Source organism: Balaenoptera borealis, assembly GCF_965194805.1.
Source record: "Balaenoptera borealis genome assembly, chromosome: 5".
Taxonomy (NCBI): Eukaryota; Metazoa; Chordata; class Mammalia; order Artiodactyla; family Balaenopteridae; genus Balaenoptera; species Balaenoptera borealis.
In genome coordinates, this window is record NC_138862.1 from 9732919 (window position 1) to 9756530 (window position 23612).

Sequence of the window (23612 nt, forward strand, 5' to 3'; positions counted from 1 at the left end):
ACTAAATCTTATAAACAACTCTCACCAAATATTCAAAATTTAAAACACCCTGGTCTAAAATCCTAAGACAAAAGATAAAATTTTTTATTTGTGGTATTTCTGGTATTGGCCACAGAAGGTAAAATTCAAATAACATAAAATTAACCATTTCAGAAATTCAGTGGCATTTAGTGCATTCACAGTGTTGTGTAATGAGCCCTTCTATCGAGTTCCAGAACATTTTCGTCACTCCAAAGTAAAATCCTTTACCCATTAAGCAGTTTTCCCCCCTTCCTCCCCACTCCTCCCCGACTCCCCAGCTCCTGGAAACCACCAATTTGCTTTCTATCTCTGTGGAGTCCCCTGTGCCGCATATGTCATAGCAATGGAAGCATACAATATACGCCCTTTGTGTCTGGCTTCTTTCAATTAACATCATATTTTCGAGGTTCACATTAGGAGAATATTTGTCCCTGAAATGAATCCTGCTGAAGAGCTATTTAAAGTTGAGTATGAGCATGAAAGAAGCTGTGGGATGAACCCTGATGCTTGCAGAGTGCTGGAAAGAAAGCTTGTCAGAGGCTGGGTAGGCCAGACTCCGCCCACAGAGCTACCCCTCTGTCTTCCAACTGTTTTACACTGGTTCTGGACCTGGATGATGACTCCTGGGGCCCTGACATCATCTCCTGCTCATGGCCCTTCTTCCTGGACCTGCTTCTCACATAGCGAACTGATTCCTATTGTGTAAGTTCAGTACCTTGCTGCCTTGCTTCTGTCTGTCTGGGTTTAAGAGATCTTGGGAGAAAATCAATCCCGTAGACATTAGGGAGAAGACAAGTCATGGGTTTCTAAACTTCCATCACCTTTCATCCTGTTGGGTAGCCATGAAGTCTCATGCAGTAGAGGTGGGAGTGGACGGTATCTTAATACCTGGACAGGAAAAGGATGCTGAACGAAGGTAAGTTCTGGAAAAAGTGACTGGTCATGAAAAGTTTTTAGTGTGTGCATATAGTAAGTTCATTATAAGCATATAAAGTTAAAAGTGATTTGCCATATGGCTTTTTTCTTTTTATGTTTTATTACTATTGCATTTTCATTAAAAAAACAAAACAAAACAAAACCTGATCTGACATCATTTCTGTGGCTATTGTTGACTTCACCCATTTTGATTAACTTTTCTCATTTTTGTATCCTTACTGTATTTTAAAAACTTTTTCTGGAGGTCAAAGAATTCATCCTTCTGGAATTGGAATTCATTCATTCTGGAATTGGAAACTTGCATCTACTAAATTTCAATGACAAGTTTTCTGTTCTCAGCTGATCTTGCTAACGCAGAGCAGTTACTCATCAAGCAGACTTATCTAGCCACTAGATGGTGTGCACATGCTATTGTGAAGGGAGATTGAAGTCAAACTATTTGGAAAAGCAATATGTCTTCATTTAAGGTAAATACAAAATTAGCCCTACAAACTGTACGTGCTTGTGGATTACAGAATTTTCTTCCCCCTTCTCTTTCCTGGACTGCCTTTTCCACTAAGCATCATGATTAAGCATAAGGACTCTAGACTCAGACTAAGTTCAAATACTACCTCCATCCTTCACTTGCTATATGACCTTGAGTAAGTCATGTCACATAAGTGTTCTCACCTACCAAATGGGGTTACCATACCTCAGAGGGCGGTCGTGAGAATTAAAAAATTGACATATATTAAAGCATATTGTCTTACAAGTACTTGCTTTTAAAAAAAAATTGATTTCTTTTTCTTTTTTCCTCCTACTTAATGAGATATAATTGACACATAACACTGTGTAAGTTTAAGGTGTACAGTGTGATGATTTGATACACATATATGTTGTGAAATGATTATCACAATAGGGTTAGTTGTGTGTTTGCATTAATTGTCAATATTTTTGTTCTTCATTGTGGCATTGCCAATTACTTAGACAAATGTTTCCCAAATACCAGCTCAAGGACTAGCAGTATTAGAATCACTGAAGGATCTTACATGAAATATAGATTTATTAGTACCATATCTGAGGCATTTATTTCAGTAATTTTGAGGTGGGCTTAGGCGTCTATATTCTTTAAAAACTTTACAGGTGGTTCTGATGCTCAACTAGATTTGGGGACCAGTGAGATAAACTACCCAGGGATGTTGCTGTCTACCCAACTCCAATCACTGTGTAAGAAGCTAATGTACACTGGCAATTTCCAATTCCCCTTTAATGAGAGTGTGTGCCATCCAAAGCTCTGACCATTGGGATGATTTCCTCTAACCACTGTCTGTCAAGGCTACCACTTGAATGAAGCTGTTTCTGTAGCCACTGGCTATGTTTGGCTTGTGCCTTCATATTCAGCTGACTCATGCATAAATCAAGCGTGGGCTTTTTCCTCCTCCAACAGTTGGTCATAGTGGACTTTCCATGTGGCTATAGGTATGAGCTAAGGAGAGGCACTGATGGAACAATGGTGAATAACATGGGGGTCTGGGATACCTGCTAGTATGACTTGCTTATGCCCTGGATGTACCACTTGCATCTCACAATGGATTACTGCTGGGCATGCCCAACCATGTGGGTTTATGGGTGTGATGGAACCCAGCTCAGCATGGATGATTGGTTACCTGGTGTCCCATGGTCAGGTATTCCCATCTCTTCCAGGGCCCAATAGCATGCTGGGAGCTGTTTATTCTAATGTTATGTAGTTATTTGATGTGGTTGACATGGCCTTGCTCCAGAACTCCAAGTGTCTTAGTTGTGATTTTTTTCCAGTGTGGATTGCCGAAAACTCCATACAAGTGTCCTTTGCCATCACCAATATTTCTAACGCCATAGGGTCTGCTGGGCCACAAGGCTCAAGCCATAGGGCCACTTGCTCTGCAGCTGGGACCTTTTGCAGAGCCTCTCCCTCTCTTGGCTGTCATTTTGTCCCTTGTTATATGGATGTGAGCAATATTCCCAGCTGTGGAACTAGTGTCTCCAAAATGTAAAAAAGCCCACTGGGTTTTGAGCTGCAGCATTTTTGTTTTTGTTTTTGTTTTTGTTTGAGGGGTGGGATACGATAATTTGTTCTTTACTTTGGCTGAGATATCCTGACATGCCCCAGACCCCAGACCTTTAAAAAGTTTATTGATGTGGCCCCTGATGGTTATTTCCCATTTTCTTTATAGCGTGAGTCTGACTTACAAAGGCCCTGAGCATTCTTGACACTTCTCACTCACCAGCTCTGCTTTACATGATGTCATCACCAGCGTGGTGTTCTGCGGATGCCCAGCTGGTCCAGGTCTCCTCAAACTATATTATGGCAGAGAGGAGAGAGTTAACACAGCCCTGGGTCAACACTGTAAGTGAATATGGTTGTTTGTTCTGAGCAAATTCGAACTGTCTCTGATCCTCCTTTTTGATAGGGATGAGAAGGACAGAGTCCCCAGATCAAAGGCTGCATGCCATGTGCCTGAGCCTGTGTTTATGTAAAGATACACTATCTGGCAAGGGAGCTTCAGTGCCAGCTGTGGGCTGCTGCTTCTTTAAGTCTGTGGGAGTCGGCCATCCTCCAGGACCCGTATGGTTTCTGCAGGGACCAGACTGATTAATTAAATGGCGATATGATAGGGACCACACTCTGCATTCTGTAGGTCTTTAAGGGTAGTTCTAAGCTTTAAAATCCAAACCTTCCCCTCTCCCCACCCCAGGACATGACATTGTTTTTTATTTACTAACTTGGCTGGGGTAGGAGGCAGTTTGAGAAGCTTCCTCTTAACCTTCCTTGCTATGATAGCTCTTGTCTGTTTAGACGTTTTCAACTATCAAGTATGTCTGTTCCCATTACACATTTGGGGACTGGGGTAGGGACTGTGGGATGGGTTCTCTCACCCAACATCCTGATTGTCCAGCATTGATTCTTCTGATGGGATAGATTGAGCAGTATCCTGGGTGGCTGCTCTGTCTGGCCTCTAGGGGTGCTGTTCTCTAACAATCATCTCTTATCCATGCCTGGATGATCCCCAGAGGATCACTCCCTCCTTGGCACCCAGTAGTATAATTGTCTATCTGGCATCTGATAGCTGAGCATAGCTGCCCGGTCTCTAATATTTTGGAGCCTATCATCCCCAGGGTTACCAGTGAACCTACTTCTGTAATGGGGTCTCCTACCATCAGTCTTGCCCTACAGAGAATGGTACCCACTGAGATTTTCAGTGATGATACCAGCGTCCTTACCGGCACACTCCTTGTTGCTTTAGTTAATGGAATACCCTCTGGGCCTTTCCATGGAACAGCATCTGCTGGGTTTTCTGGACTTACATGATGTGTCACTCTAGCTGCTTACTTCTTCCTTCACTGGAAGGAAGGAAGAAGCTGCTAGATTCTTCCTTCACTCTTCATTATGGCACTTCTGGCATTTCTACCTCATTTGTATGACCATCACCTGCTCCAAACTTCCAAGAGTCACCTCAGCAGCATGCTAATACCGCCTCTTGAAATTCTTGTCAGGGTGTTGTTATGAGCTGAATTGCGTTCCCCCATAAATTCATATGTTGATGTCTTAACCCCCAATACCCCTGAATATGATTGTGTTTGCAGAGAGGGCTTTAAAGAGATAACTAAGTTTAAATGAAGTCATTATGGTGGGCCCTAATCCAATATGATGGGGGTCCCTAAAAGAAGAGAAGATTAAGACACAGACACACACAGAGGGAAGACCATGTGAGGACACAGGGAGAAGATGGTCATCTGCAAGCCAAGGAGAGAGGCTGCTGACACCTTGAGGTCAGTCTTCTGGCCTCTTAGGGCTGTGAGAATATAAGTTTCTGTTTAAGCCACCCAGTCTGTGGTACGTTGTTATGGCAGCAGAAGCAAACTAATACAGGTATTGCATCTCGTATGACAGGAGAATGTTCCCCTGTTGATAAACTGATCTGGAGGCCTGAGGGTCCAGCACCATCATCCTTACCTGTTTCCTGCCAGTACATGTTGCCTGGGGCCTGTAGCTCCTTCAGGGTCTATCTTTTTTCTTCCCTGAAAAGCCCAGCATTTCCCTGACTCAGTGCTGATGCCTCCTTCTGGCGGATGGAGCCGAACATTGAAACTATGCCACAGATTGGGAGCAGCCCTTGGATCAGGTGTACTGTCATTAAAAGGTTTCTTCTTCTTATCTCCAGAATGTAAGTCTTTTCCATGAAGGGGATGCTATCCTAGAAGGCTCAGGCCCTGCTCGGCCATTGCTGTCTCTCAGACACCAATTCTCGGAGCCTCCACCTGCTGCTGGGCTGTCATCAAGCCAGAAGCGACACTGAGACAATCTAGCTGTCATCGGCACATTGGGAGCTGATGAAGGTGAATCAGGGGAGCTGCAGACACAGACACGACGGGCTCACGCAGTTTTTGAGCTGCACATCCCAGAGCGGACCACAACAAAAGCTCCAAAGAGGAAAGGTCAAACCCATGAAGTGCTATTTGTTTTCACTGAAACTTCATCCCTCCCACTTAACACCCGTCTAACCAGCAACGGAATCAATTACCACGTGTCAGCCCGAAATCTGACACAAGAAAGAAAAGAAGGACACAACCTCCCCTGGGGGGCGGCAGGCGGGCAGAGGCGACTGGAGAGTTAGAAACCTCAGGGCGGGAAGCCATGAATGAGCCGCTCTCTCCTGTAATTAAGGGTGGAAGGCGGCCTGAAATTCTGATCCCTTCCTTCTCTCCCTCTGCCAGCCTTCCAGCCAGATCAGTTTCACCGGTTGTACTACTGGGTGTTTCTATCTCGAAGGGTGGTCAGCAAGCCTGTGAGGTTATTCGACTTTGGTTACATAAGTTGCTCCATTTAATAATTGAAGACCCAGAGGTTCTAGACGTTTATTCTTTTATCAAGCTCCAGGAGGGAGAATTCTTGGCAGATCATGTTCGGCCGCCATGCCGATTTGAGCTGATTGAGTTGCCGCATTTCTCAGGCTTCTGTTAAATGTGGTGTCAGCTCGTCCAAGAGCGTCCATTTCAGGTGATGTCATTCACTTGCTACCTTTATGCAAGTCTTGAAAAGAGAACTCCTTGGGCTGCTCAGGTAAAACCCACAAAAGTTCCTTGGATGGATCCCATGCACTGTGGATGTCAGTTAACCCGGTGCTGACTTGCCAGCTCTATTAAATAAGATGCTTTTAGTTTCCCAGAGGTAAGTTTTTGTTAATCAAGGAGACCTAAATTCTTAAACTTTGATGAATAGGGTCCCACGATGAAGAACTCTCTTGTCTTCAGGTAGAGCATTAGATGGACATTTCTTGTAAATGGCCTTGCCTCTCAGATTGCTGTACCATATTGGAATGTTCAAAGTGTGAGCACTGATTACAATGAAACATTGGGTACAAAAAGCAGGAAGCATGGCTCCAGATATCCTGGTGGTCATTAAAAGATATTTCCATTTATCAGCAGGGATTAATGAAAGGCAATTGTTTTTGCTCATCCAGATGATTAAAGTTGTCAGTGGAATAGTAAGTAGCATGCTAATGAATGAATCGTGAATCGTCGTTTGCTGCAGTTGTTAGTTTTCTTTGGTCTTATAATACTGATATCTCCTTATGATACTACTTTAAGATGATTTCTTCTAATCTAAATGGTGCTCGGTTTGGGGGTCTTCCATCTGCAGAGAGGGATACGTGTGCTTTCCTCTTGACTCTCTCAAGGTGACACCAACTACATGCATGGTTTTATTTACTCCCTGCATCCTAATGTCCCTTTACATCTTTATTATTATACCGGCTCTTTACTTCCCTAGGCTCAGCTCTGCACCTCCATCTCTGAGTGGAAGCTGTCCCCCTGTCTACCAGACCCCTTGAACACAGCTCTGGCCAAGGGACATCAATCATCTTTCCCCCCGTTTGTTACCTCCTCCACATCTATTCTCCATTTCAAATGTGGGAGCGAAATCCCAGGGGTCACTTAAGCTTGAAACCTGAGATACTTGCTTGACTCCCTTGTCTCCTTTATCCCACACATCATCAGATGTTATTGATTTTGCCTCCTAAATATTTCTCGCATTCGCCCCTCTCTGCCATTCCTGCTACTTGGTCCTATTTTACGCCTCCATTCTTTCTTCCTTCCTATTTTGACAGCCTCTCAGAGTTCTCACCTCTGTGGCTTTGCTCATGTTTTCACCTCTGACTAGAGTGTGTCTCTTCTTTTCTTCCTCTTTTTAACCAGTGAAACTTAAGACTTTAAGACTCCAATCAGACATCACTTAAAAAAAAAAAAGGGGGGGAACATCAATTACTTGTTTTCAAAAATCTACATTTTCTCTTGAGTTCTCTCTCTTCCTTAATTCTATCCCTGTCTCTCCACCTCTCCCAGGTAGAAAGTTTTGGATCATCTTTTGCCCCCGAGATGAGATCAGTTACCAAATGCTGATTTAATACTGAATTTTATCCTTTCTCTTTTCTGTCTCCACCCACTTGATTTTCATGTAAGCTGGTATCCCTGTCTCCTAGCAAATCTTTCCACCCTATTCTTTGCAACTTTTGTCCTTCTGCTTACCATCATATTCATCTTTCTAACCTCCTTCTTTGGTCAAAACCTTCTTGGGACCCATTTTCTGCAGAGAAATTTTGTAACTCCCTAGCTGGCATTTGGAGCCCTTTACAACCTGACCCTAATTTACCATTTTAGTGGCAGGTGATATCACTGGCCCCCGACTTCTAGTGTACACCCCCCTCCCAACTACCCCGCTGCCTTAGAGCTGTGTCATGCGTTTGGCCTATGGCCATGCTGTTCTTCCTGAGACGTCATCTCTGGGTGTTGAGATCCTACTTACCTCTTAAAGCCTAATTTATATGGAAATAATATTCGAAGGATTGCCGATTGCCTTTTCTTTGCAGTCTCAATGAGTGTATAGTTTGCTATTTATCACAGTCTGCCCAGCATTACGGGCACTTAGGTATCTATTTTCTTTTAAGCTGTGGACACCCCAGGGTGTATTTCATCACCATTTGTACTCCTCAGTACTTCCATTTAGCAGTTCCTCATTAAATCCATTGCAAGAAATGGAAAACTACATACTTTAGATATATATTTAAAAAAGAGATCTTTTTAAAAAAAAAATTGAGGTGTAATTATTATACAACATTATGTTAGTTCAGGTGTGCGACACAATGATTCCGATATTTGTGAACATTTTGAAATGATCACCACAACAAGTCTAGTTAACATCCATCACCATACATAGTTATAGAATATTATTTTCTTGTGATGAAAACTTTTAAGATCTATTAAAAAGGGAGCTCTTTATTTTTGATTGTGTTCATTTTTTAGCCTTCACTATCACTTCTAAAATCTTTTTTAACACTAAACATACACTGAATATCTTTTGTCTTTCTAAAAACTGAGTCCAAATGCTTGCTTTGAAAACATAAGGTAGCATTCATATAAGTATGAAAGAAAAGAGTTTCTGAATTGTTGATTTAAAAACAATCATCTGATGGATTTCAACTTTATGTTTCCAACTGGAACCCATATAGACAAAGCTTGAATCAGGTGCCATGCTGTTTCTCTGGTTTTGGTCAAGCATGGCTCCCACCCTAAGGAATTTGCTTTGTTTTTCTTTTGCAGGGGCCTCTGATGTTCAGGGAATGGATCAGTGAAAATGAATAGCCTAAACTATATCTTGCTACATAATAAATTAATGTCGGATGAAATGCACACACCGTATATGTATGAATGTGAACATGTGGAAAACAGATGATTTTTAGACGTGACTAACATGCTCATTAGGCATTTTTAGCAAAATTCTCCAGTAGGCTCATGGTCCTGAAGTTGAAATGCAAGAAGTTGACTGTCTAGTATGCTCTTCAGAATCCTGAAGTTTAACTTGGATCCCTTTGAAGTCTTTTATTATGATGGATGAATCATTTCAACATTTGCTACATTCAAAGGCCCTCAATAAAAGATAAAATCAAGTGCCTTACTAATCAAGGAGACCACAGATGATTGGAAATCAGGCGAAAATGTGACATGATTGGTAATACTAAACTCAAAAACCTGTCTCAATCACTACAAATTTCAAAAGAGTTTGGAAACATTAAAAAATGTAAAAAAATGCACACGACTGGTTTCAGAAGCCATTTGGGAAATGTTTGGGTGCTATTTGTAATAGAAATAAACATTTGATACTTTTCTCAAGTGAATGTTTTATAATAGAGTTTGGTATCACAAAGCAAGGATGGAGGACGGCCTTCTGTCCCTGCCTATTTGTGAGCAGAGATTCCCAGGATAGGTCTGGGTTTGGTCCGCATGTCTGTGTCAGCCACTGATGGTACAAAACTCATTTTTTTAGGGAGGTGGGTCTTATGTTCAGGAGGGGAGGGTTTCACCCAAGGACTAAGATTTGAGGGTTCTTGGCAAAGACTGCCGAGGTCCCAACTTACCATTCATTCTACCCTCAACTCCCTGAGACAATGTCTATGAGATGACCAAGGCCTAAACCTGCACTGCAGAGGGCTCAAGACTAAAATGCCAGCACCCCCAAAAGGGGCACTAGAATAAGTTCACTGTGGGAAGCTACAAAGAAGAGCTGCCCAGCCCAGGGGCCAGTGAGAGCAGAGAGATCGTGAACTGCTCCAGTGAACAAAGCAGACGAGGTATCAAGACTGTCCAGGGCAAGGATCCAGATGGTGCCCTGAAAACAACACATTCCAAAGAGGTTTTGAAAGTGAAGAGCAGCAACATCCTGATGGCTTATCATCTAGTTTCCACACAGTTTTAAAAAAATTTTTTATAAATTTATTTATTTATTTTTGGCTGCATTGGGACTTTTTTTTTTTTGACAGTGATATTTTATTTTATTTTTTGCATCTCACTCTATTTATTTATTTAACATCTATTGGAGTATAAATGCTTTACAATGGTGTGTTAGTTTCTGCTGTATAACAAAGTGAATCAGCTATACATGTACATATATCCCGATATCTCCTCCCTCTTGGTCTCCCTCCCACCTTCCGTATCCCACCCCTCTAGGTGGTCACAAAGCACTGAGCTGATCTCCCTGTGCTATGTGGCTGCTTCCCACTAGCTATCTGTTTTAAATTTGGTAGTGTATATATGCCCATGCCACTCTCTCACTTCATCCCAGCCTACCCTTCCCCCTCCCCACGTCCTCAAGTCCATTCTCTAAGTCTGCGTCTTTATTCCTGTCCTGCCCCTAGGTTCTTCAGAAGCATTTTTTTTCTTTTTTTAGATTCCATATATATGTGTTAGCATATGGTATTTGCTTTTCTCTTTCTGACTTACTTCACTCTGTATGACAGACTCTAGGTCCATCCACCTCACTACAAATAACTCAATTTCCTTTCCTTTTATGGCTGAGTAATATTCCATTGTATATACATGCCACATCTTCTTTATCCATTCATCTGTTGATGGACACTTAGGTTGCTTCCATGTCCTGGCTATTGCAAATAGTGCTGCAATGAACATTGTGGTACGTAACTCTTTTTGAATTATGGTTCTCTCAGTGTATATGCCTAGTAGTGGGATTGCTGGGTGGTATGGTAGTTCTATTTTTAGTTTTTTAAGGAACCTTCATACTGTTCTCCATAGTAGCTGTATCAATTTACATTCCCACCAACATTAGAAAAATGCAAATCAAAACTACAATGAGGTATCACCTCACACCAGTCAGAATGGCCATCATGAAAAACTCTACAAACAATAAATGCTGGAGAGGGTGTGGAGAAAAGGGAACCCTCTTGCACTGTTGGTGCGTTGTAGGATCATGAGAGATTACTACAAGCAACTATATGCCAAAAAAAACGGACAACCTGGATGAAACAGACAAATTCTTAGAAAAGCACAACCTTCTGAGACTGAACCAGGAAGAAATAGAAAATATAAACAGACCACTCACAAGCACTGAAATTGAGACTGTGATTAAAAATATTCCAACAAACAAAAGCCCAGGACCAGATAGCTTCACAGGTGAATTCTATCAAACATTTAGAGAAGAGCTAACACCTGTCCTTCTCAAACTCTTCCAAAGTATAGCAGAGGGAGGACACTGCCAAATTCTACAAGGCCACCATCACCCTGATACCAAAACCAGAAAAAGATGTCACAAAGAAAGAAAACTATAGGCCAATATCACTGCTGAACATAGATGCAAAAATCCTCAACAAAATACTAGCAAACAGAATCCAACAGCACACTAAAAGGATCATACACCATCATCAAGTGGGGTTTATCCCAGGAATGCAAGGATTCTTCAATATATGCAAATCGGTTAAAGTGATAAACCATATTAACAAATTGAAGGAGAAAAACCATATGATCATCTCAATAGAGGAAGAAAAAGCTTTCGACAAAATTCAACACGCGTTTATGATAAAAATCCTCCAGAAAGTAGGCATAGAGGGAACTTAACTCAACATAATAAAGGCCGTATATGACAAACCCACAGCCAACATCGTTGGCACATCGTTCTCAATGGTGAAAAACTGAAACCATTTCCACTAAGATCAGGAAGAAGACAAGGTTGCCTGCTCTCACTACTATTATTCAACATAGTTTTGGAAGTTTTAGCCATAGCAATCAGAGAAGAAAAAGAAATAAAAGGAATCCAAATCAGAAAAGAAGAAGTAAAGCTGTCACTGTTTGCAGATGACATGATACTATACATAGAGAATCCTAAAGACGCTACCAGAAAACTACTAGAGCTAATCAATGAATTTGGTAAAGTAGCAGGATACACAATTAATGCACAGAAATCTCTTGCATTCCTATACACTAATGATGAAAAATCTGAAAGAGAAATTAAGGAAACACTCCCATTTACAATTGCAACAAAATGAATAAAATACCTAGGAATAAACCTACCTAAGGAGACAAAAGACCTGTATGCGGAAAACTATAAGACACTGATGAAAGAAATTAAAGAGGATACAAACAGATGGAGAGACATACCATGTTCCTGGATTGGAAGAATCAACATTGTGAAAATGACTATACTTTGGGTATACTACCCAAAGCAATCTACAGATTCAATGCAATCCCTATCAAACCGTCAATGGCATTTTTCACAGAACTAGAACAAAAAATTTCACAATTTGTATGGAAACACAAAAGACCCCAAATAGCCAAAGCAATCTTGAGCAAGAAAAACGAAGCTGGAGGAATCAGGCTCCCTGACTTCAGACTATACTACAAAGCTACAGTAATCAAGACAGTATGGTACTGGCACAAAAACAGAAATATAGATCAGTGGAACAGGATAGAAAGACCAGAGGTAAACTCACACACATATGGTCACCTTATTTTTGATAAAGGAGGCAAGAATATATCATGGAGAAAAGGCAGCCTCTTCAATAAGTGATGCTGGGAAAAACTGGACAGCTACATGTAAAAGAATGAAATTAGAACACTCCCTAACACCATACACAAAAATAAACTCAAAATGGAGGTGCATTTAATGTTGTCCCAGAGGTCTTTTATTCTGTCCTCAGTTCTTTTTATACTTTTTTCTTTATTCTGCTCTCTGGTAGTTACTTGCAATATTTTATCTTCCAGGTCACTTATCCGTTCTTCTGCTTCAGTTATTCTGCTATTGATTCCTTGTAGAGAATTTTTAATTTCATTTTATGTGTTCATCATTGTCTGTTTGCTCTTTAGTTCTTTTAGTTCCTTGTTAAACGTTTCTTGTATTTTCTCCATTCTACTTCCAAGATTTTGGATCATCTTTACTATCATTACTCTGAATACTTTTTCAGGTAGACTGCCTATTTCCTCTTCCTTTGTTTGGTCTGGTGGGTTTTTGCCTTGCTACTTCATCTGCTATGTGTTTCTCTGTCTTCTCATTTTGCTTGACTTACTGTGTTTGGGGTCTCCTTTTCACAGGCTGCAGGTTCATAGTTCCTGTTGTTTTTGGTGTCTGCCCCCAGTGGCTAAGGTTGCTTCAGTGGGTTGTGTAGGCTTCCTGGTGTAGGGGACTAGTGCCTGTGTTCTGTTGGATTAGGCTGGATCTTGTGTTTCTGGTGGGCAGGACCGTGTCCGGTGGTGTGTTTTGGGGTGTCTGTGATCTTATTATGATTTTAGGCAGCCTCTCCGCTAATGGGTGGGGTTGTATTCCTGTCTTGCTAGTTGTTTGGCATGGGGTGTTCAGCAGTGGAGCTTGCTGGTCATTGAGTGGAGCTGGGTCTCAGCTTTGAGATGGAGATCTGTGGGAGATCTTTCACTGTTTGATATTACGTGGAGCTGGTAGGTCTCTGGTGGACCAATGTCCTGAACTCGGCTCTCCCAACTCAGAGGCACAGGCCTGACACCCAGGCAGAGCACCAAGACCCTGTCAGCTGCACGGCTCAGAAGAACAGGGAGAAAAAAAGAAGGAAAGAAAAAAAATTAATACAATAAAATAAAATAAGTTATTAAAATAAAAAATAAAAAAAATATTTAAAATAAAATAAAAAGTAACAGAAAGAAGGAAAGAAAGCAATACTAGAGCAACCAAACCAAAAAAACACATCCACCAATGATAACAAGCGCTAAAAACTATAGTTAAAAAAAAAACAAAAAAAAAACCCAAAAAGCAAAGCGGACAGACAGAACCCTAGGAGAAATGGTGAAAGCAAAGCTATACGGACAAAATCACACAAAGAAGCATACACATACACACTCACAAAAAGAAAAAAGGGAAAAAAAATCTGTCTATATATAAAAACAAAAAGGAAGAGAGCAACCAAATCAATAAACAAATCTACCAATGATAATAAACTCTAGATACTAAACTAAGATAAACATAAAACCAGAAACAAGTTATATGCAGAAAGCAAACCCCAAGTCCACAGTTGCTCCTAAAGTCCACTGCCTCAATTTGGGATGATTCGTTGTCTATTCAGGTATTCCCCAGATGCAGGGTACATTAAGTTGATTGTGGAGATTTAATCCGCTGCCCCTGAGGCTAATGGGAGAGATTTCCCTTTCTCTTCTTTGTCCGCACAGCTCCTGGGGTTCAGCTTTGGATTTGGCTCTGCCTCTGCGTGTAGGTCGCCTGAGGGTATCTGTTCCCGCTCAGACAGGACGGGGTTAAAGGAGCAGCTGCTTCGGGGGCTCTGGCTCACTCAGGCCGTGGGGAGGGAGGGGTACGGGATGCGGGGCGAGCCTGCGGCGGCCGAGGCCGGCGTGACGTTGCAACAGCCTGAGGCGCACCGTGTGTTCTCCTGGGGAAGTCGTCCCTGGATCATGGGACCCTGGCAGTGGCGGGCTGCACAGGTTCCCGGGAGGGGAGGTGTGGATAGTGACCTGTGCTCGCACACAGGCTTCTTGGTGGCGGCAGCAGCAGCCTTAGTGTCTCATGCCCGTCTCTGGGGTCCGTGCTGATAACCACAGCTCGTGCCCATCTATGGAGCTCGTTTAGGTGGTGTTCTTTATCCCCTCTCCTCGTGCACCCCGAAACAATGGTCTCTTGCCTCTTAGGCAGGTCCAGAATTTTTCCCGGACTCCCTCCCGGCTAGCTGTGGCACACTAGCCCCCTTCAGGCTGTGTTCACGCAGCCAACCCCAGTCCTCTCTCTGGGATCTGACCTCCGAAGCCGGAGCTTCAGCTCCCAGCCCCTTCCCATCCCGGTGGGTGAGCAGACAAGCCTCTTGGGCTGGTGAGTGCTGGTCCACACCGATCCTTTGTGCGGGAAAGTCTCCGCTTTGCCCTCTGCACCCCTGTTGCTGCGCTCTCCTCTGTGGCTCTGAAGCTTCCCCCCCGCCACCCCCCGTCTCCGCCAGTGAAGGGTCTCCCTAGTATCCTTCCCAGCTCCCTCCCAGAGGTGCATGTCCCCTCCCTATTCTTTTCTCTCTGTTTTTTCTTTTTCCTTTTGCCCTACCCAGGTATGTGGGGGAGTTTCTTGCCTTTTGGGAAGTCTGAGGTCTTCTGCCAGCATTCAGTAGGTGTTCCGTAGGAGTTGTTCCACATGTAGTTGTATTTCTGATGTATTTGTGGGGAGGAAAGTGATCTCCATGTCTTACTCCTCTGCCATCTTGAAGGTCTCTACACTGGGCCTTCACTGCTGTGCGCAGGCTTTCTTAATTGCGGTGAGCAGGGGCTACTCTTTGTTGCGGTGCGTGGGTTTCTCATTGTGGTGGCTTCTCTTGTTGCGGAGCATGGGCTCTAGGTGCGTGGGCTTCAGTAGTTGTGGCACATGGGCTCAGTGGCTGTGGTGCGTGGGCTCTAGAGCTCAGGCTAGTCATTGTGGCGCATGGGCTTAGTTGCTCTGTGGCATGTGGCATCTTCCCGGACCAGGGCTCGAACCCGTGTCCCCTGCATTGGCAGGTGGATTCTTAACCACTGTGCCACCAGGGAAGCCCTTCCCTCCATTTTTTAAAACTAGGAATTGAGTCCCCACTTGGTGTATCAGATAGGCCAGCTGTTTGTGTATCCCAATCCCACCATTGTCTTAGACTTGTTTCATTGTGTTAGTCCCTGAATAAGAAATCTTTACTGATCCTACTTTTCCTTTAAGGGGAAGCTGGTGCTCAAAAACATCTAAAAACTGGCCCAAAATAACTCTTGCAGGCTTATGTCTTCTATTCCCCAATATTAACCCTTTACCAGGGTCACTAAATACATCTTCAGTCTGCCTGTCTCAGTACCTTTGCTAGGGCCATTTACTCACCCCTGGAATGATTTTCCTTCTTGGCTCTTGTCCAGTGGAAACTTTGCCTAGACTCAAAGACCCTCTCACATCTCCCCACCTCCAGAAAAGCTTCCCAGATCACCCAAGATAGGTGAGATCGTTTCCTCTTTCATAACTCTAAGGAGTCCCCTGGCTTTGTCCCCTTCATGACACTCATGCCATGCTGTCTAGTGCTGTCACCCTGAATGTACCTACTGAGAGTCTGGGCTCATAGACAATGAGGGACACTTTTTGTTTTTCCTGTTCTGTCCATCAGCACCAGGTAAAGGCCCAGCGTGCACAGCAGCTGCCCAGTATGTATTGTTGAGCTAACTGGGTGAATTATGTCTCTAGGTAATTCTTGGTACCTAAAGTGTTTACATATAAACCCATTCATTCATTCATTCATCCATTCATCTTTACATTGACTACTCACTCCATCCAGCTCTGTGCTTGTCCCTGGAAATATAGCAATGTTCAGTAAAGTCATGGTGCCTGTCTTCGCAGAGTTTATAACCTCGTGGGGGAAAAGAAATAATCACACAGCTAATAAGCATAATACTCATTGTGGCTTCCACTTACTGAAGGCTTACTCTGTGCTAGTCACTATATTAAGTATTTCTTCATATTATCTTACTGAGTTCTCCTGACTACCCTTGGAGACAAGCATTATCATCCTCTTCTTACAGATCAGAGAATCGAAGCTTAGCATGTTTGTTAGGTTAACTTCCTAAAGCCACCTGGCTGGCGAGAAGAAGAGTGAGAGCTTGACCTTACCTGTATGACTCCAGAGCCTGTGATTTTTAAGCACCACATAACTACTAATCTTACAGGGATGACAAATACCATAAATAGCATGTGTGTTAGTTTCCTATGGCTGCTGTAACAAATTATCACAAATTTAGTGGCTTCAAACAACACAAATTGATTATCTCAAAGTTGTGGAGGTCAGAAATCCAACATGGCTCTCACAAGGGTAAAGCCAAGTTGTGGGCATGACTGCATTCCTCCTGGAGTCTCCAGGGTGGAATTCCACACCCTTGCCTCTTTCAGCTTCTAGAAGCTGCCCTCATTCCTTGACTCATGGCTCCTTCCTCCATCTTCAAAGCCAGCAACATCGCATCTCTCTGACCCACTTCTGTCTTCATGTCTCTCTCTGACTACAGATGAGAAAGGTTCTCTGCTTTTTAGGACTTATGTGATCACATCTGGCTCACCTGGTTAATCCAGGGCAATCTCCCCATCTCAAGATTCTTAATCACATCTGCATGGTCCTTTTTACCCTGTAAGGTCACATATTCACAGATTCCAAAGTTTAAGGTGTGGACATCTTTGGGGTGCCATGTTTCTACTGACTACACCAGGAGAGAGGTCGCAAGGGGAGCAGTCTGGAGGTATAGGGAGGGCCCAGGCTACCCCATCCAAGGACTGAGAAGGTGTGAAGCCCCTGCCAAGTCACAGAGCTGGGGCCTTAGAAAGTCTGAGAGTGGCCTGATGTGGAGAGTGGAGGGAAATGGCCCCTGCTGAGGCTGGAGAATGTGGCAGGGACCAGATCGTGACGAACATGGCTGGCAGGTAGGGGAGGGATTCCATTATGGTTCTGGGAGAAAAGGGCAGTAAATAAAAAGGTCAAGAAGGGGATACAACTGATTTCTTTTTCAGCTCATTCTGCTGCTGTGTGGAGAACAGATTGGTAGGGAACGAGAGTGGACACAATTAGGAGGGTATTTCAGTAGTTCAGGTGGGAGATGTTGATGGCCTGGACCAAGATGCTGGCACTGCAGAGCCAGAGGAGAGGTCTGCCTGGGCTCTTCCCCAGAGCGAATGGCAGGGCTGGGTGATTGCTTGGATGTGCTGTTAAGGGAGAGACTTCTAGGTTTCTTAGTGGGATCACTGGAGTGGGGGTGGGGCATGGTAGTTGGAGGAAGACCAGGCTTGGATGGGAGCAGGATGGTCAGAGCCAGGTGGCTCTAGAAAGAGCAAAGGCGGTTAATATAAGAAAAAAATCCTCTTGAGGATAAGAGGCCAGAACTGAGCGGGTATAACCAGGGCAATATCTTCTACCAAATCGCTCATTTTGGTTCTTATGACTGAATATTTATAGAGGCCGTATTTCTTTAAGAGGACCCAAATGCATGACATTAAAATGTTTCCTGGAAAATTAAGCAGACCAAATATTCTGACTGTTGGTTTGGTTTGATTAAGGGCAACAGATCTGTTATCATATTTCAGCCTTTCCATCTTAATAACCAAGTATTCTTTTTTATTTCCTCTCTCTCTTTCACATGGTACCTTTATGTGCACTATATATATATATATTTCCTGAATCTCAGCCTGATGGCAGCCTGATTCTTTGGGCACAGTATAAAATCCTTGATTTTTAAAACGATTCATTTTGTTTTTCAGCTAATACATATAGAGATGTACATTTCAACAGAATTAATATTTTGCAAAAAGAAGATTTCAGGAAACTATGTTTGACATAAGCCAATTATGGGATGAAACAAAAGGCAATCAACTCACCATGCAAGGTTGAATTAACAGAATTGTGCACATGCTTGTGTAACTTAGCAACTTAATTTATACACCAGTCCTGGGATGAGACTCCACAATCATCTTGTTTAGACCTCACAACATGACTGCATCTACTGACACATGTTAGGTTGGGAAGCTCGATACTAGAAAAGAATGGAGTGCATTCTCCTGGGGGGCAAGGACACTTCAGAATTTCCCACTGGTCTCCCATTCATCCCTGGGGACTGCGGTTGTCTGATGCGTGGATGGTTGGATGCCCAGACTTCCCTGGAAAGACTTTCCTTGTGTTCTTCCCTTTAGACTGTTTCAGTGGTTCTCAAACTTCAGTGAGCCTAAGAAGTACTATCTAGGGCTGTATGGATAAAGGCATGTTTGATTTGCAATTTAAGACAATTCAAGGGTACTTTACACTTTAATTTTGGCCTTCTGTGCTGATTTTAGAACTTAAACTCTCTATAAATTCTTGGAACTTAACTGCGATCTGGGGCAATAATTCCAAGTCTGATTTTGGGAGGTATTTCAGCACCCTGCCTTTGAACAGAAGAGGGGCTGAAGTTAGAGGCAGCCGGGAGATGCTCTACGTGAAACTGATTAAATAATTAGAAGGTGATAAGCACCCTGTTCCTGTTTGTGGTAAAGAGATCCTGGCATGGCAAGACAGCGGAGACCTTAATATTAATTGTCAGATGCCAATGTGAGAACAGGGTTGGACCTAGGACATATACAATGAGATTCCTCATGAGGGACCAAGGCTGTCACCTAGTGCTGTACAAGCAAAGCCTTATTGTAGTTTGAGACAAGTGTTGGGAGAACCACACAGCTCATTTGCGCCTAATAATGAATGCCACAGTCCAGACTCAGGCCACAGCTTCCTCAGTGGTCCCTTGTATAGCCACATCATCACCTGCCATATTACATGAATTTACTTTGAAATTTTGTGGCTTTTTATCATTTTGATTATATTTATTTTAAATGTTAATTTATAGTTTCAGAAGTGTTCTAAGCAGAGGGAATCTATTCCCAGTTTTAGGTGCGTTCATATTTAAGACACATTATAATTTAAACAACTGGGGATCTAATGCATTTGGTATTGAATAGGAATCATTCCAGGAGTACATACTCTATCCTCAAACACTTATTGTGCATCTGGGGTATAAAGATGAATAGGGGGTAAAGATGGGTATTTTTTTCCTATGAAAAGTGTCCATGTCTTGCTCAACTTAATGAAATAGTGCCTCATGCTATTCCTGAGAATAATGAGAAAGCATGAAGTGTCCTTCACAGCTGCATTTGTGTACACGTCAACCATGTGAAAATGGCATCAAATGTTGAGTAGAAAAGTTCTTAATTGATTCTGTAGTTCCAAAGTGTTATAAAATATATCAGATCCTGAAACCTCGGCATGTCCTTAGCACACTCTGAATTAAATACATTATGAAATCCACTTAGTAAAACAAACAAACAAGCAAAAAAACTTCATGTAGGGTGAATTTAACAGCTATGAAGATAAGTCTTGGTAAACAAAACAAAACAAAGAAAACATTGGGAAAGCTGTTGTCAATGTAAACTTTGACCCTCAAGCCAAGATTCCCTTGTTAAGTATAAAGAAGAGGATAATGTTTGGGGCTTAAACTTTCTGTGGTCCCTCCACAAGCTGTGGGGAGGGATGTCTTCACACTGACCACATGCTCGTCTTCAGACTCCAGCATCTCGCCCACTCATGCTCAGAGAATGTTTGAGGAATGAAAAGATTATGTACTTCGAGGTGATTTCTATTCCATGGCAAATGCATCACTTAACGTATGACTCAGCTCACTGGCAGCTCTAGTAATTGAAGTGCTGCTTTCAGGCACGGGGGCTGCAAAACTTCTGCATTGATTATGAAATGGATCACACAAGTGCTTTCCCAGGCTGCTGGTGAGACCCAGGTGTCCTGCCTACCCCACGTGCAACCTGCAGCCTTATTTTACCTTCTTATCTCTCGCAAAAGCTTGGGTGAGCGGTCCATTGATGAGTCTTCTTCCTCAGCTCCTGGTCTGTGCACTAATTCCCCACTGAGATTCAAGTCCTGCCCTGCCCCTGGCTAGGCATGGATTTTGTCACCCCAAGCCTTGCATCCTTCTTTCTCCGTGAGCTTTTGGACCCCCTGGCACTGGCACAGGTTGGATTCCTGGAGGAAGGAGTGCATAGTGAAAAGCTTTGGCTCTCTTTCCATCTAAGTCTTAGTCTAGATCTAGGTCTCAGTACCTGGCAGAGTTCCCTCCCCTCTGCATAACTGAGTTGACTTTTTTAACCTTATGGGTTTTGCTCAAAACAAAAGAGTCCTAATTGCCCATCACTGAAACAAGAACTATATGACTTCTAACTAAGAAAAAACTCAATACAACAGGTATATCATTCGTGTGGACTCAGAAGTGAAGTCCAAGCTGTAGGGTTGGCACACCTTTGGGGTATCTCTAAGCAATCTTACAAATGTGGTGATTCTAGTTTTGACTTTAGGTGCAACTCTAAAAAAATTAGAGTCTTTGAACTGGTTAAAAGTTTATAGTACCTCACCATGAAGGTTTTCATTAGTTTCTTTCTTGAGTTTTTGTTTTTGTTTTTAAGGTATTTTTCAGGAATGGTAGCTACTGAGCCAACCAATTCTCAGTCACTCATTCATTTGTCAGTCCAAGAGGGAGATACAATTGCTCCTCCTATTAGCACCAAGGAAATGGGGAAGGGTGATGCTGGCCGTTGCCTGGACTTCAGGAGAAAGGGGAGTCCAGGGTGGGCTGAGCCATGGAAGTTCGTTTGGTTTACTCAAGTTGATGTGGGCAGTAAAAAGAAACCGAGATTAAAATGTTCTAGAAGAAGTCTTAGGGGACAGTGAATTCTTGTTCGTTCTTCCCTCTGAGTTATCTCCCCATTGTTCTTTGGAAGAAGATAAAGTTTCTCCTCCACTGAAAAAGATCAAGTTACTAGACAAAAGGCATGGATGGGAATGTCTTTTTGCAGAGATTAATCATTTGAAACCTGCTTTGCAAACTGCCACACTACCAGCCCTCACTCTTGCTCCTTTCTTTACTTTTCCATGCCATCTTTGTGAATTGCTCTGTTCTCAACTCCCCATGCCAGAACCTGCTGTCCAGACGTACGGTTGGGTGTTCACCTTTAGATCAAGCCCCATGCTGTTCACAAGCAAATCTATCTTCCTGTGGGCTCCTTGGTGGGATTTTGGGATGCCTCGAGAATTGGGTGAGTGGTGATGGTTTGTAATTCAAAGATGGATTGTTTATCAACACCACAGACAATGCTAGCCAAGAAAGTAGGTTCGGTGTTTGGTTGTTGGGGATAGTGGATTGTAATAGTTTCCTTTCCAATTTTTTATAAGGAAGGTCAAATGCCGAAACATAGTAGGAGGAGTCTGAGGCACAGGGAGAAGGCTGAGAGTTGGATGAGAATACAGGATCGAATAGGATTTGATGCTTTGAATACTTGTGATGTTCATAGGCTGTTCCAAAAATATGAACTTTCCCAGCATCTTCATTCGTTAATGGAAAACTTGTGACATCTGCAATTGCATTTATCTTTTAAATTTCCTTTCTAACCATTGCGTTGCATAGTCTGGTACTTCATTAGTAATGATTTTACTGACAGTTCCCTTAAACATTCTCTGGATTCAGGTGGAGGAAGATGGATTTTTAACTAATCTTTTTTGGCATAAACATATATCATATAGGAGACTTAACTATTCTTTCTATGTTTCATTTGTTTTCTTTGGTATTATCCGACATTAGGTTGTCAGAACAAATTAAGTGGTGACTGAGCAATAATTGCTTTGTGATATAAGAAGATGGGTAAAAATTGCTTTTTAACTCAGTAGATGCTCTACTTCCTACATCTAAAATATTTAGGTAGGCAACTGTGCATTGAGTACGGGACTGTGGATATATTTATGGACCTGGCTCATCTTTTGAAAATGGGGATTTGTACTGAATAATTTGGATTTGCCGACTTCATAGCTCAGGTTTCTGGAACCAGTGCCAACCTCCTCTTCCCGTTGTGCGATGCAAATGTGGTCCTGTTGTTAATGCTAGTCTTGTCTGTCTGCTGCATCCTTTCTTCAGACTATCCACTAGTATCCACCTAGGCTGCATCCGCCTCCCTTCCATCTAACTGAACTTTTAAGATTGTCTTGATTCTTTTAAAAAATCCATTTCAAAGCCCAATTAGAGATCAGAGTGACAAACTCTTTAGAACCCTAGACTCAAAATGCATCAAGGCACACAAAAATGAATTTTCCATTATTATTTCAGCAGATATTTATTTCAGCCAATTCCATGGTGGATTCTGGGGGTTTTATCTATAATTTTGGAGTTGGAAAAATGAAGCAGGACAGTCTTTTTTTCTCCCAATTAGTGCAATAGTTAGAATTCTTGGTCTTTAGAGCTGTTTCTATTCCCATGAAGACGGGCAAATTGGTTAATGGGTGGGACCTGGCCATGTTAGTATGGTCTTCATAAGTACAACTTGGTACAGGAAATGTGAAAAAATAGAAAGTTGCCTTTTTATAAGAGAGGGAATTTTTTTTATCGAAGTATAGTTGATTTGCAATGTTTCAGGTGTGCAGCAAAGTGATTCAGTTATATATATATATATATATATATATATATATATATATATATGTATTCTTTTTCAGATTCTTTTCCATTATAGGTTATTACAAGATACTGAATATAGTTCCCTGTGCTATATGGTAGGTCCTTGTCGTTTATTTATTTTATATGTAGTAGTATGTATCTGTTAATCCCAAATTCCCAATTTATCCCTCCCCACGAAAGAGAGGGAAGTCTGTTTGGATTTGACCAAGGGGAGATGTTCAGGCCGTTAGCTGAGTAAACTAAATTCTCTGGGTTAGAGTTTCATTGGGAGATCACCCCTTCCCAATGGATAATTGAAGTGGGAAACTTGGATTAGCTTAGTTGTGTTTTCTCATTGTCTACACAGATGAAACTGAACCAGGAAGAAAAGTGACAGCAGACTGATTTTTAGCTTTTGTTCCCCAGATTCCTGTGGCAAATCTTAAAACTTCAAGTGCAAAGTTGGAATCAGGCCTTAAAACTTGAGAGGTGTGTATGTGTATGCATGAGCACGTGAGAGTTTTGGACCCATTTGTTGGAGGGAAATATGACTCAGTTATTAGTATAGAATTGTTTTGCTACACAGAAATCAATATAGATATGTACTTGCAAATTTTTGGATTGATTAATTGAACAAAGAATCAAAATGGATTGAGTGCTTACTCTGTGTTGTGTGGTTTGGTAGTGAAATTACATGGTGACACAACACAGGGCCCCAGGAGTCTGTGGTCTCAGGGGAGACAGACAGGAAATAATCAGGATGGAGAGTTCTGATAGAACTGGGGCCGTGAGGGAAGAGGGTGTTACCAGTAAGTTCCTGCAGGGGATGAAGAGGATGAAGAAGA

The 23612-nt window shown here is 42.4% G+C and overlaps 1 protein-coding gene across 46 annotated transcripts in view; it reads left to right on the plus strand.

Annotated features, from left to right (window-relative positions):
* SETD4 (SET domain containing 4) overlaps nucleotides 1–23612 on the plus strand; it is a 472148-nt gene that overhangs the window by 212995 nt on the left and 235541 nt on the right. For 36 of the 46 annotated variants that reach the window (XR_014245464.1, XR_014245465.1, XR_014245488.1 and 33 more), the window contains one exon: nucleotides 1297–5313. The exons of 5 other annotated variants lie outside the window; for them this stretch is intronic. The gene's annotated coding sequence lies outside the window, so the exon portion shown is untranslated. Of the gene's footprint in view, nucleotides 1–1296; nucleotides 5314–8571; nucleotides 10614–23612 lie in introns of those variants that run through there. 5 more of the 46 variants (XR_014245468.1, XR_014245470.1, XR_014245484.1 and 2 more) reach the window with 5 other exon arrangements.